Below are 12,206 nucleotides of genomic sequence, written 5' to 3'. Positions count from 1 at the left end.
TGGTGCTTGAATGGCAAATCCACCACTCCCAGCAGGCTTTTTTTCTTTCATCTCCCTTTCTTTTATTTGACAGGACAGAAGGAAATTGAGAGGGGAAGGGAAGAGGAAGTGGGAAAGACCTTGCTTTCCTCTACAGGTGAGGACGGGGACAGGAGGCTGAACCTAGGTCCTTAGCATGATAGTATGTGTCCAGTCAACATGGCCCCTTGCCCTATATTATCACAAAATGAATTCCCTGAGATTCTCAGATTACTATAATAATGAAGGATAAACAAAATAATAAGTTCAACTAAACAATGCAAAATTTGAATGGACAGTGATACAAATTGAAAACGATGCTTGACACAAATGCAGATCATTAGAGGGAACTGTCAAAAATCTCAACTTTGTTGCCATACAGTAAGTAACATATTTAAAGTGCACATTTGGACAAAATGTAACAGGTTTTTCAATGTATTCCTAACATCAAAAAGCACATACATATATACCCACAACTGGGTACATTCTAAACTTACCCGTCATTACTGTATTTTCTTTGTGTCATTTTTATAACATCTCCCTTCTCCCCACCATGTCCTTATCTACCATTGCTGCTATGAAACCGCTGTCTCTGTATGATTGATGTGCATATTGTGGAACTGTTCATAGATCAGATAGAGCGATTCAAAATCTACTCACTTCTGTCTGGCTTTGTTCACCAAGCAACATTACTTTTAAGACTCATTATTTTAATGATTACTGATTAATTACTTTTACTATTGAGAAATATTCCACTTGGAGATATAGGACAACTCATTCTCCCAGTAACCAGTTGATGCACATTTGGGTTGTTTCCAATTTTTTGGCTGTTATAAAGCAAGATGTTATATATGTATATTGGTCTGCTGCTAATTCTGCTTCTAAGACCCCTTCTCTTTTGATCATCACATTAGCTTTGCTTGCATTGCCTAATGCTGTGGTCTATTTACATCATCATTGTTTTGTTTGAGACCCGCACTGGTTTAATCCCCACTGCTTCGAGCTCTTTTTCCACTCTGCCCCCTCTCCTAGTCACATCCTGTCCTCCACCATTTAATCCCCACTGGTTCACTCGATTTTTCCTTCTCCCCACCCCCTATCCTACATACTTCCTCTTCCTGACACTTCTGCCTCAGGAGATATAAAGGACAGGATTTTCTAATGAATAGAGATTGATTGATTGCACTGCATCCCCACTCATCAATAAAGATTAAACTGTGTTCCCAGCTCAGCCATGAGTCCCTGGTCGTCTCTCTCCCACCCGTGAAGCTAGCCCGGCATATGTATTTGTGTGTCTTTGCGTGGACAGAGACTTTCATTTCTTCTGAGTAAGTTCCTAGGAGTAAAGTCATTTCTCATATTATAGGTATTATTTAGACTTTTTAAAATAAATTGACAAACTTGTCCAACGTGGCTCTACTATTTTTCGTCTCCCACCAACAAAGAATAAGCATTCCATTGCTTCAAGTCCTTGCCGACATTTATATGGTGAATCTTTTTCATTTCAATTGTGATACTAGGTGTGCAATGATTTCTCATGATGGTTTTAATGTACATTTCTATAATGAATCATGGTTCCCTAATTTTGTATCTTCTTAGGTTAATTGCAATCTACATATCTTCTTTTATATGTCTATTGGATTGCCCCGCCTTTTTTACTGGGTATTTATTTTCTTTTTCTTACTGAGTTTTTGGAGTCTTTTATATGTTATGATTACAAATCCTTTGTCAGATATGCAGTATACAAAGACAGGTCTATGGCTTTATTTTCATTCAGCAGGATCCTTTGAACAATAAAAAGATGTACCTGATCTTGGTAAACTTCGATTTACAGTTTATTTCATTTAATGGTTTGATTTCAGTGTTGTATGTGCCTAAAGTTACAGAGATTCTCTTATCTTTTCCTTTATAAGTTTTTTACTCTCAGGATTTACATTTAAATCTATAATTCCTTTGGAGTTGAATCTATAGAGATTCAATTTTTTCTTTAAGTTTTTATTTATAAAGTGGAAACACTGACAAGACCATAGGATAATAAGGGTACAATTCCACACAATTCCCACCATCAGAACTCCATATCTCATCCTCTCCTTTGATAGTTTTCCTATTCTTTATCCCTCTGGGAGCATGGACCCAGGATCATTGTGGGATGCAGAAGGTGGAAGGTCTGGCTTCTGTAATGCCCTCTAGACATGGGCATTGGCAGTTTGATCCATACTCCCAGCCTGTCTCTGAAATTCAATTTTTGTATATGGTACAATAAATCAAATTATAAATAAACACTTTCTTTTTTATATATGCATTTTTAATCATTCTAGTATTAATTCCATAAGATACTATTCTTTTTCATTCACGTATATATTCACTTTGGTCTTAAAGGCCATTTGACTGATAGGGAATTGACTTAGAAAGAGGAGACAGGACTTGCCTCCAAGAACTCCAGGTTTCCACTGCCAGCACTGCATATGCCTAACAACTACTCTGGCTTCTCTTTCTCTCTCATGAAAAAAATAAATAAATCTTAAAAATCAATTAACCACAGATGTGTGTGTTACATTTTTGTTTTGTTTTGTTATTCTCTGTCACCCTTTCTATCCAAGCTGTGGTGTCTTGGTTAACACAGCTTTATAAGTCTTAAGTCAAGTAATGTAAGTCTTTGAATTTCATTCTTCTTAAGTTGTTTTTGGTGACTTGGGGTCTGTTTGTTTCCCTATGAATTTTCACTTCACTCAACAATTTCTAACAAAGCAATCACTGGATTTTGATTGGGATATCTTTAACTTCACATATCATTTAAGGAAAAATTGGTGTATTAACAATATTGAGTATTTAGACACATGAGCACAATTAAACTACTTATTTATTTTGGTCTCCTTTCATTTTCTTTTAGCAGTTTTTTTGTATATTTTCTTGGTGTACAGCTCTAGAAGTTCTTTGTCAGATTTCTCCCTAAACTATTTCATATTTTGGATTCCATTACAAATGACTCTAAATATTTGTAATTGTTTATAGTATAGGAAAGTACACTGACTTCTGTATTGACCTTTTTTTTTTTTTTTTTTTTTTGCCTCCAGGGTGATCCCTGGTATCTGCGCTAGGTATCTGCAGCTCCTGGCAGCCATCTTCTTCCCATTGTTGTTGTTGCTGTTGCTATTATTATTGTTGCTGCTGTTGGCTAGGACATAGAGAAATGGAGAGAGGAGGGGAAGACAGAGAGGGCGAGAAAAAGACACCTGGAGACCTGCTTTACTGCCTGTGAAGCGACCATCCTGCAGGTGGGGAGCTGGGGGCTCCAGCCGGATAGTGGAGCCGGTCCTTGTGCGGGTCCTTGCGCTTTGTACTATGAGCACTTAACCCAGCACGCTACCGCCAGGCCCCCTGCATTTTGTGTGTGTGTGCATATTTCAGAAGATTTTCTACGTAGACAATGCTATCATCTACAACAAATAGCTTTAGTTTTCTCTCTCTCTCTCTCTCTCTCTCTCTCTCTCTCTCTCTCTCTCTCTTTCTCCCCCTCTCTCTCTCACTTTCTCTCTCTCTCTCTTTAACCCCTCATTATCACAGGGCCTATTAAGCCACTAACTCCCTTGACAAGGGCTTTGAAATGAGTCTCAGATCTCTGGAGGAGTAAGGAAGGAAAGGAAGGTAGGTTGTAAGAACACAGCAGTCTGACTCTCTCCATTCTACGTTTATTGAGTACCTACTGTGTACCTGTCCGGGGCCTAGGTCAAATAACTAGGGAACGGTTACACTGGGCCGTGGTGGGGTAGGCCAACAGAAGGGCACACAGAATTTAGGGGGACAACAAGAAGGGGGTCAAACGCAAGCCTCGTCTCAACTGGCCCTTGCACTAGGAACCATCTCTCCTAAAATTCGAGTCTTTCAGCCTGGAAGAAATTTTAGTCTCAGCACAGGTCCATTTTTCAGGAAGTCAGCTGAAGTCTAGAGAGGTCAGCATGTACCCCCGGTTCCTCACCACAGCAAGAGCCAGTGAATACAGACTTGACGGCTTAAGTGTGGGAGCGTGAGGGTGTGACATGTGGGAGAGGTGACAGGCAGGCAGTGGTGGATGGGAAAGTGACCCACAGGACACAGAATCTCAAGGAGAAGCAGGGTGTCAGAAGCAGGGGTGTGACACGATTTTGGGTGCAGCGCAGGAGGGCTGCTCCCACCAGGCCCTTCTGGTGATGTGGTGCCAGGTTCTTCCTTCTCCTCCTCCTCCGCTTCCTCTTCCTTCTCCTTCTTCTTCCTCCCCCTCCCTCTCCCCCTCCTCCTTCTTCTTTGCCTTCGCCTTCGCCTCCTTCTCCTTCTTCTCCTCCTTCTTCTCTTTCTCCTCCTCCTCCTCCTTCCTCTTCCTTTCTTTCTCCTCCTCTCCTCCACCTCCTTTTTTCCCCCTCCTTCCTCCTTCTCCTTTTAACTTTAGAGCTCTATTAGGTAATGGTTTACCGTATAGTCATTTTTCCCCTACTGCCATTACCAAAAGTCTGCGTCCCCATCCCCACCTCCATAGATAACCACTCTAGTTCTTCCACAGTCTTAGATATAGGTTGATTCTCCCCCCACATACATGTGTTCGATTCTCTATGTTCCTCATATGAGTGGAACCATTCTGCAGTTGTCCTTCACCTTCTTACTTGCTTCACGAGGCATAATCATTTCCAATTCCATCTATTTTACCCCAAAGGACACAATATCATCATTTTTTTAAATTGCTAAATTATACTCTGTTGAGTATGTGTCCCATAATTTTTTATCCAGTTCTTTAAAATATATATATATATATATATATACATACATATATATATATATATATATATAAATGCTTTCTTTACTTATTTTGTTTTCTAGAACATCTGGTATAATACTGAATGCAAATGAGAGCAAACCATTGTCTTGTTCATTAATTCCTATGCTATCACTGTGCTAATCCCTTTATGATTCAAATTCATATGTAAGGTACATCCATTGTTATCACAATTTTCTAGGATTTAAGTTTGTTCTTATTTATTTATTTTGTATAGGACAAAGAGAAATTGAGAAGGACAGGAATATTTAGAGAGGGAAAGAGAGAGATAAGTACAGTCCTGCTTTCTCCTCCTTGCAAGTGGGCATCAAGGGCTTGGACCCAGATCCTTCTGCATGGTAACAAGTAAACTCAATCAGATGTGCCACTGCCCAGCCCTGGTTTTTTTTTATTATTATTATTGTTATCAGCATATTACTGGTTATTGAACTGAGACCTGGAGATGCTATGTAACTGACCCCAGTGGCTATATCTCCCAATAATTCTTTTCGCTTCACAAAATGTCACATAGGTTTTTGCCCCTGACTTTATTGCTTTATACTTGATACAGAGTCATAAATTTAACATTCATACTTTGACTAATTTGTCACTCTATTCCCCAATATCCATATTGGCAAAAATAAAATTAAAATATGTCAAAAGATCATAAGGAAGAAGCACTCAAAGGAAAAAGAGGGATACAGAAAAGAGACACGGGAAGGCAACAGGTGGAAAATGACCTTAAGTTGTGGTCTTTTGTAGACACTTATAATGGGGAGAGGTTGTACTCATGTGTCCACAGCTGGATTTAAAATTTTAATTCCCCAGTGAAAACAGAAAAACAACAACAACAACAACCAGATTTTGACTTGAAAGTGAGATTACTCTAAGAGGAGACACAAATTTTGAATGTTTCTATAGTATGAATTATTAAAGATGACAATGACATGGGTTCCAGCCTCAGGTCTCCACATGCAGGTATTGAAGGAGTGTCTCTCCTCCTCTCTCTCTGTCACTATCTTCCTTCCCCATCTCAATATCTCTTTCATATCAAGTTAAAAATATATTTAAAAATATGTATATAATGATGGTATTATAAAGTGCTTATAACAAGCATTTGTATTTAAATTTCATATCTTAAAATATGAAAATTGTATGGCAAAATAACCTCTTTTAATGATTTTAAAGACAGTGTTTAAGTTGGTACTCCCAATAAGTGCTGAAATTGAAAAAAAAATTATACCTCTATACAATGTTAAAGTGGATCAAATCATATATCAGTGTGTCCTAAATCAAAAACTGGCAAAAGATGGTCTGTGGGCCAAATCTAGTTAGTTTTATAAATAAATTTTATTTCAGCACAGTCTTTTATTATTTTATTTAATCATATATTTTATTTAATTTTTTTTATTAATAAAAACGAAACATTGACAAAACCATAGGATAAGAGGGGTACAACTTACCCTATGGTTTTGTTAATTTATCCTTTCTTAAATAAAAAATAAATTTAAAATAAAGAGGGGTACAACTACACACAATCCCCACCACCAGAACTCTGTACCCCTTCCCCTCCCCTGATAGCTTTCCTATTCTTTATCCCTCTGGGAGTATGGACCCAGGGTCATTGTGGGATGCAGAAGGTTGAAGGTCTGGCTTCTGTAGTTGCTTCCCCGCTGAACATGGGTCGGTCTATATTCCCAGCCTGTCTCTCTCTTTCCCTAGTGAGGAAGGGTTCTGGGAAGCTGAGCTCCAGGACACATTGGTGAGCTTGTCTGTCCAGGGAAGTCTGGCTGGCATCATGCTAGCATCTGGAACCTGGTGGTTGAAAAGAGAGTTAACAAACAAAGCCAAACAAATTGCTGACCAATTGTGGACCTAAAGGCTGGAATTGTGCAGATGAAGAGATGGGGGGTACTCCATTTTGTAGATAGATAGTAGGCATATTTTATTTATATACCAAAGGGCCTATGGCTATACTAGTTTTCTCTCTCTCTCTCTCTCTCTCTCTCTCTCTCTCTCTCTCTTTCTTTTTTCCCCTGAGCCTGAAATCTGATATGTCTGTGGATCCAAGTTATTGTCTGGGAAGATGATGTCCTGGCTGGAAAAAGGACCAGAAAGCTGGATCAGGGAAGAGAGTAGCTCCCAAATATGGGAAAGGGGTATAAATATTGTTGACTATAATTCCCATCGATTTGATGTGATCTGGGGCCCATATTCAGTTTAGGAGACTATGTGGGGGTATATGCTAACTAGAAAACTCTTTTGTTTTCAATTCTGGACTTGACTTTATATGTATGAGGAACCTATTCTTCAAATTCTACAAATTACCTCACTGGTTTACACAAGATAACAGGACCAGAGAACCTACACCCTGTTGATCACTAGTAACTGTTCTATAAATTTAGAAAATTATTGACTAGAAACTTCACCCCTTCTTGATAAATCTAAGAAGTGTTAATATTCTTGGCAAAATAATTTTTGCACTAATTGCTGTATCCATCTGCTCTGTGAGATTGATTAGACTGTGGGAGTATTTGCTCTCTCCTGCAATCAGTGCTTCCTGGCCCAGCAAAAATCAACTAACTGTCTTATTTTCTTCTGAGAAGGACATGCCACTGACAACTATAAACTTTTCCTTTGAGGACTGAGATTAAATCGGCACTTGACTTGATCTTCCGCTGGGAAATAATTCAGTCTAGAGAGAGTTCTGATGAAATTAACTAAGACTACAGGATTACAAATTATTCTTACATACAAATCCTCTACTCCTTCAGAAAAAGCGATTTCCTGACATGCAGTAGTTGGATGCCATGTATTAGAGAAATACTTTCTGACTACTGAAAAAACCAGGAGGAGCAAAGGACCTTGCACTCATCACTCTTGATGCCTGAGTTCATGAAACCTGCAGAGACTTAATGTGAATATACATAGAGGAGACCAACTGCTGTGTCTAATTCTGTCTGGATTTGATCCAACATTATTAGCTAAAGAAACAGTAGCTAAAAATATACTCACCACAATAGCCTCGGGTCAAAAAAATGAAGAAAAACATCAGAAAGAACAATCTGCAGTAATGATTATTGATTCAAAAGTAGCAATGAGTTTCTGCCATCACAGTTTTTCTTGTGAAATTATTGAACACTGTACTGGACAACATATGAACCATCTGACAACATGAATATCACCATATTGAACAGTCATCCAAGAACTTGAGTATATATGGTCCAGTATTCTACAGGAAATGAGTAACTTGATTTTATAGATCACGTTTTAAGAGACAGCTTTCTCTCTTTTTTTTATTCCCTTTTGTTGCCCTTGCTGTTTTATTGTTGTAGTTATTATTGTTGTTGTCGCTGTTGGATAGGACAGAGAGAAATGGAGAGAGGAGGGGAAGACAGAGAGGAGGAGAGAAAGATAGACACCTGCAGACCTGCTTCACCACCTGTGAAGCAACTCCCCTGCAGGTGGGGAGCCGGGGTTCGAACCGGGATCTTTATGCTGGTCCTTGTCCTTTGCGCCACCTGCGCTTAACCCGCTGCGCTACAGCCCGACTCCCGGCTTTCTCTTTAAGCCCTACAAAATGAGTCTGGGTGTTGGTCTGCTTCTAATTCTGCTTCTAAGACCCCTTCTGTTTTGATCATCACGTTAGGTTCCCCTGCATTGCTTAATGCTGTGGTCTATTTACATAATCATTGTTTTGTTTGAAACCTGCATTGGTTTAATCCCCACTGGTTTGAGCTCTTTTTCCACTCCGCCCCCTCTCCTTGTCACATCCTGTTTTCCACCTTTTAATCACCACTTGTTCGCATGCTTTTTCCTTCCCCCCACCCCCTATCCTATGTATTTCCTCTTCTGACCTGACACTTCTGCCTCAGGAGATATAAAGGACAGGATTTTCTAATGAAGAGATATTAGATTGATTGCACTGCATTCTTGCTCATCAATAAAGATTGAACTGAGTTTACAGCTCAGCCATGAGTCCCTGGTGGTCTGTCTCCCGCCTGCAAAGCTAGCCTGGCATCTGGTGCCTGAACAGAGACCGGCATCTGGGGAGAATTTCATTTTAGAAAATTTCATGTTTAGGGGTTTGTTATTTTAAAACCCCCAGGTCCAGAAACGTAAACTAAAGTAAGAGTTTGCATATGCTTGTCCCATGTGCCCTATGAAAAACTGAGTTTTCACTGGACCATCATGAGGTGGGGAAAAATGGTGTTAAAATTATATCCAATACTATATCTATACATTTAAAAGATCACAACTTTGGGGAAAGGATAATGATAAATTATAAAAGTACCTTTTTTTTTTTACTCATTTAAGGTGACTTAATGAAGTAACATTCTTAAGGTCACTTCTATACATAACTTTTTTTACTTTATTTTATATACCCATGGAGTCAAAAATCTAAAAACACTTATATTTAATCAGTTGTTCATGGCCCAGAAACTCCAGTGGGCATAAATGTAATAGATGTCAACAGTCTACTATCTCAAACCAAAGAAAAAGAAAAAGGATGGCCTAGAATGATAGAAAACTTTTACACAATAACTGCCTTACAGATCTAGCTAAGGATCACAAAAGACACTGCGTTTATCCCAAGTCAATAAATATGGAAGAAGATTCTAGATTTCCACTCTTGGGAAGCTGAGACAAGGTGCTCCAGTCTTTTTCAGTAGAGGGGTGTAAGAAAAGTTCTAGTAAATAAAGTCAGGGCTCTTATCACTGCCCAGTAATGAAATGATAGCGCCCACCCCCACCCCCAAATGATATCGTAGAGATCATATGGGGAATACGAACAAGGCTTTCTTTTCTCAGTTAAAGTAATATCACTGCAGTCCTAGAAGGGAGTTTTAACTTCCACTGCTTCCTCAGTGACAATGAGGGGAAACCTCCAGATGTCAATGATGAAATTAAACTTCTGTTTTCACCTGGTAGTAATAATGAGGCATTTCTACTGCCCTTGTCAGAGTAATGTCAAAAAATAAATAAATAAATATAAAGTCAGCTGAAACAGAGAATTCAAGTAATATCCAGAGTTTTTTTTTAATGCAGAAATAACCAGTAAAATTCAAACTAGGCATACAGAAAGCAGTTTACATTTACACACACTGAGATTACTGAAATGTTAGAATTTTCTAATAGAAATTTTAATGCAGTCATAAAACCTCAGAGAACAATTGCACACATGTTTAAAGCAACTGAAGAAAAACAGAAATTTTCATCAAAGACTTAGAAGATATTAACAAAAGCAAAATGGAAGTTCTAGAACATGTTATCATGGAAAAAAACGACTCTGGTCAAAGAAAGAAAAACTGAAAAATAATTAGGATAGTAACTACTAAAAATTTCCAAACTTTAGTAAATAAAAACAAAACAGCATATTCAATAAGCTGAGAGAATCCAAAATATGATAAACTCAAAGTAATCCACAGCAAGACAAACGCTAATCAAATTTATGAGGACCAAAGAAAAAGAAATTATTTTGAAAGCAGTAAGAAATAAATACTTGACATAAAATGTAGCATATCCAAAAAGTTCCCTTAAGCAATCTTTGCTCCTTTGCTAGATTAACCAAGTGTTAATAAATTGATTGGGGTGCTAAATTTGTTACAACTGAGGAACCAATACTGATACATGATGTTTTTCTATTAACTTTTTATAAAGTTATATTACAAGATTGTATGTTTTAGGAGTACAATTTTATACAAACCACCATAAGATAAATTATTGCATTAAAAACAGACCTGTCTTCTGAGGGTCAGAGAGATAACTCACTCAGTCAAGTGAATGCTTTGCATACATATAACCCAAGTTCCAGCCCTGGCAGCACAGGGGAGGTGCAATGACACTAGGGAAAGCAGTGGTACTGTAGTCAGTGTGTGTGTGTGTGTGTGTGTGTGTGTGTGTGTGTGTGTGTCTATGTCTGTTTCATTAGAAATGTAAAAGATTTGGGAGCAGAGAAACCATGCAGGCATGAGGACTCTTCTCCACAAAAAAGGAAAAAAAAAAAAAGAACTACTAGATGATGTAGCAATCCCACGAGTGCATGTACATACAAAAGAAATGGAAACCAGAGACTAGAGGAGATAGTTGCACACCTGTGTTTGTAGTAGCATATCCTAGTGGCTAAAAGGTTGAAATGACTCAAATATCTGTTGAAAGATGAATAGAAAAACAAAATGAGACACAGATATACGGTAGAATGGGACTTGGATCAATCTGGAGACCATTATGCTAAGTGAAGTAAGCCAGTCATAAAGAGAAAAATACTGTATGAATCCTCTTTTATTGGCACATATGCAGCAGTCCATCCAGCTCATAATGACACAAATTAGAATAGTTTTTACCTGGGACACTTGGGAAAAGAAAAGGAGAGGTGCTGTTTCATGGGTGTAGTGTTTCAGATTTCTGGGGATCTGTTTTGATTAGCCTACCATCACTACTGACTATACACTTAGAATTATTAAGATGAGGAATTTCATGTTATTTATTTATTTAGTTAGTTTTTATTTATTTATTATTATTAGTGATTTAATGACTATTAATGGGAGTCAGGGGGTAGTGCAGCCAGTTAAGCGCATGTGGTGCAAAGCGCAATGACTGGTGTAAGGATCCTGGTTCGAGCCCCTGGCTCCCCACCTGCAGGGGAGTTGCTTCACAGGTCTGCTGGTGTCCCTCCCCTCTCTCTGTCTTCCCCTCCTCTCTCCATTTCTCTCTGTCCTATCCAACAACGATGACATCAATAACAATAATAATAACTACAACAATAAAACAACAAAGGCAACAAAAGGGAATACATAAATAAATATTTAAAAAACTTCACTAAAAATTATTAACAAGATTGTAGGGTAAAAGGGGTACACTTCCATACAATTTCCACCACTAGAGTTCCATATCCTGTTCCCTCCAGTGGAAGCTCCCCTATTTTATTTAATCTTTTATCTATTTATCTATTTATTTATTTATGGGATAGAGACCACCAGAAATAGAGAAGGGAGAGGGAAATAGAGAGGAAGAGAGATACCTGCAGCCTTGTTTCACCACTAGTGAAGTTTTCCCTCCTGCAGGTGGGGACTAGAGGCTTGAACCTGGGTCCTTTAGCACTGTGGTATGTGTGCTCAACCAGGTATACCACCACCCAGCCTGCTCCCCTATTCTCTATTCTGGGTGTATGGGCCAAAATTCCTCATAGGAGCAGAAACTGAACATGGATGTTGGCAGGTAGGTCCACACCCCCAGCCTGGTTCTATCTTTCCCTCGTGGGAAGGTACCTGGGAAGGTGAGGTTCTAGGACATCTTGGTGTGGCCCTCTGCCCAGGGAATTCAGGATGGCATCATGGTAGCATCTGCAACTTGGTAGCTGAAAAGCAGTAAGATATAAAACAGGACAATTTGCTTAATAATCAAC

The sequence above is a fragment of the Erinaceus europaeus genome, chromosome 21, assembly GCF_950295315.1.
Source record: "Erinaceus europaeus chromosome 21, mEriEur2.1, whole genome shotgun sequence".
Classification (NCBI taxonomy): Eukaryota; Metazoa; Chordata; class Mammalia; order Eulipotyphla; family Erinaceidae; genus Erinaceus; species Erinaceus europaeus.
Note: the sequence above shows the minus strand (reverse complement) of the source record.